This window comes from Frieseomelitta varia, unplaced genomic scaffold (assembly GCF_011392965.1).
Source record: "Frieseomelitta varia isolate USP_RPSP 00005682 unplaced genomic scaffold, Fvar_1.2 scaffold_440, whole genome shotgun sequence".
In the NCBI taxonomy this organism is placed as follows: domain Eukaryota; kingdom Metazoa; phylum Arthropoda; class Insecta; order Hymenoptera; family Apidae; genus Frieseomelitta; species Frieseomelitta varia.
The window spans coordinates 39,422-42,940 of NW_025110191.1; positions in this window are offsets into that span (position 1 = coordinate 39,422).

Sequence of the window (3,519 nt, forward strand, 5' to 3'; positions counted from 1 at the left end):
AAAGAAGAAGATCTGATCTGAGATTTCTGACTTTGGGAGATCGTTGTAATTAATATTAAGAAATACAAAGAGAAGAGAGTCGAATCCAAGATTTTTGACTTTGAGGGATCGTCGTGATTAACAATGACGTGCCACACACGTCGAGAATATTTTGCGCAATATTTTCTCAGTTCCAAGTATACTTAAGCATAACCCAGACAAAACAAATAATAAATTTGTTATTAATAATTTCTATCCGGTGATATCATACCGACGAGTTCGTTCAAAAGGGAAAGGAAAGGAACGAATTAATTGTATACGGTTCGGTCACTCGTTATGGTCCGCAATCAGTTGTCGAGCGCAATGGACTGTGTATTCCTGAAAGACTTCGATTTCTAACGAAACATCCAACAATTTATTCAGTTTTGAAATTCCATAATTTCCAGAAACTGTCCAGTCAATAGTCCAAAGTCCCATAGTTACGACTCTGCTCCAAGTTTTGCCGGGAATTTCCGCCAGGAAAGGAAGATCCCTGTCGCGGGGAGAGGAATTCTTGTCGTACCGGCCTAATTTCGTTCCAGCCTGGCGAGGAAAACGAATTCCTCTCCTCCGCGGTCGCGAGTCGTTGCAAGCAAGAACCAACAACGCCGGAACCAACGAAGCAGCGAACAAAACTCCCTTCCGGCCGACCCTTCCATCATCCTTCCACCCTTCCGCAAGAAACACGGCCACCGGCTAATTATCGGAATAACGAAGGAACTTGCGCCCGTACTCGAAGGGCCGTTTCCATCGGCCCGCAGCTGTTCGCCTCGTTATTCCATCGGTCTCGGGTAGTTTCTCGTAGTTATCGCGATTCTTCTTTCTCTCTCTCTCTCTCTCTCTTTGATTGGGGAACCAGCTCTCAGTTTTGCAGCGCGTCAACAGTTTCGTCGTCGTTCGTCGCCGATAAATCTCGGCCGCCGCGTGTTTTGCACGGCCTTTCCCGCGCTTTTGTATTTGTGTATTTAGTATTTAGTATTGTTGCATGGTATTGCGACTACACTTTGCACGACAAGTGTCCCAAAAGTTAAATATATAGAATAAATTGTTAGTATTTAATATTATGCATTTCTGTTTAAAATGCTAAAAATATTTGGAACAAGATGTTTCATTTCAAATCGATAGAAAATTCTTTGTTAAAATGAATGATACTTTGGAATTAAATTTATCGCTTCGTCCCGTAATGCAGTCCCGAACTTCTCTCGACAATTATGATTTCTGCGCCATTAGAAAAATTCCAAGGCACAGGCTTCAGAAGCGAAACTATTAACCGCCTTGCGCTGGGCAACGCCGATTGCGGACCATAACGAGTGACCGAGCCGTATACAATTAACTCGTCCCTTTCTTCTTCTATTGAACTCGTCGGTACGATATCACTGGATAGAAATTATTGAAAAGTAACAAATTTATTATTTGTTTGTTCAGTTATTGCCTGGGTTATACTTAGATATATTTAAAGCTGAGAAAATGATGCAATTTTGGGACAAAAAATTCGCCAATTCCAGATGTTAACCACTTGCGCTGGGCAACTGATTGCGGACCGTAACGAGTGACCGAGCCGTATACAATTAACTCGTTTCTTTCTTTTTCTTTTTGAACTCGTCGGTACGATATCACTGGATAGAAATTATTAATAAGTAACAAATTTATTTATTTTCTTTTTGCCTGGGATTATATTTAAGTATACTTAAAGCTGAGAAAATCTGCAATTTGATGGACAGACAAGTTTCCAAACTTCGCCCTCCATTCGTGTCTGTCAATGAGGATTCACGAAAAAAAAAAAAAAAATGCAAATTAATCTCAATGATAATTTTTCCTTCTGATTTATTTTACCGTAAGCCTACGTATGTTTATTTTATTTAAATCGACCCAATTTTCTCGAAAAATCTCTGCCAACCTCTGAAAGAATTTATTCTTTATCTATCACGTAGAATCACACTTGCCGACTTGCACCGCGATTTCACCAACGCTCCTGCGAAATTCCTACGTTACTTTTGCGATAACGCGGCTCAAACTTCTACTTTGCAATAATTGGATATACCACTTGAAAGATGGATCTCCACCTGTTTTACCAATCGTGGATATATCGGCACTGTCCCGTGCATATTTCACGCTCGCTCGCGATTACTCATCGTCACGTTTCATCCTCCCGCCCTCGCTCGAAACAACTCGAGCAGACATTCCGCGAGACATCAGCTCGGGTGGTACCATTTTTCTCTGCGGTGCAAGCACGAGCACCGCGCGACACATTACTTAATCCCTTCATCCATTTCGCGGTACGAAGACAACCGAAGAAAATATTCCGCTTCGAACCGGAATGAGAGCTGTTCGGAACCGGCGTGGGCGCAAGCGAGCGAGTTTTATTACCACGACTTCATATTTCATATATTTCTCACGAAACAGCAAGTCCGGCGAGAGTGATTTCCTTTTTTCTGTTTCTGTGAAGTCGTCGCTGTGAACATTTCCGCGAATTTTAATGTTTATCCGAATATTGGAGAGCTTTGGGGATGCGATCGGTGTTTACCAGCGTTCAATGCAGATCCGTGTTTGAACGGCAAATATTTGCGTGGTAAAGCGACCGAAGACATACTTTTTTGGGCTGGCGTGTTTGTCCGAAGCCCTGTCGAAAAATACGTGCTCCAACTCCCGAGACAAACAGCAGCGAATTGAGGTAACCGATTCGCAAAGTGAAACGCAAAATTTTCGATCAATCGGTCCAGTTGGGTTCAAGTTTCACTTTAACAAATTTTTCCTTTGTGGGAAAATTACAGGTCGATGTAATGGCGATTTGATTCGAACATGAATTTGCACAGTTTCTCCACATTTTTATCTGAGATTGGAAATCTCGAAAATACAGAATCTTACACTGTCGCACGAGTTGAATTTTAATTATTAATTAATTTAGACTAATATATAATATATATTAATAATATAATATATAATATAAATAATCTTAGACTGCTTCGAGTAGAAACAATTTTAATTATTAATCATTTAGACTAATGTATCATATATATAATATAATGTATATTAATAATATAATATACAATATAAATAATCTTAGACTGTTTCGAGTTGAAACAATTTTAATTATTAATCATTTAGACTATGTATAATATATAATATAATATATAATATATAATTTATTAATAATATAATATATAATGTAAGTAATCTGAGTAGATTAATGTATAATGTATAATATATATTAATAATATAATATATAATATATAATGTAATACTAATATATAATATTTATTAATAATTATTAATAATATAATATAATATATAATATAAATAATCTTAGACTGTTTCTAGTTAAAACAATTTTAATTATTAATAATTTAGGCTAATGTATAATATATAATATAATATATGATATAATATTAATATATAATATATAATATAATACTAATATACAATATAAATAATCTTAGACTGTTTCGAGTTGAAACAATTTTAATTATTAATCATTTAGACTAATGTATAACATATAATATA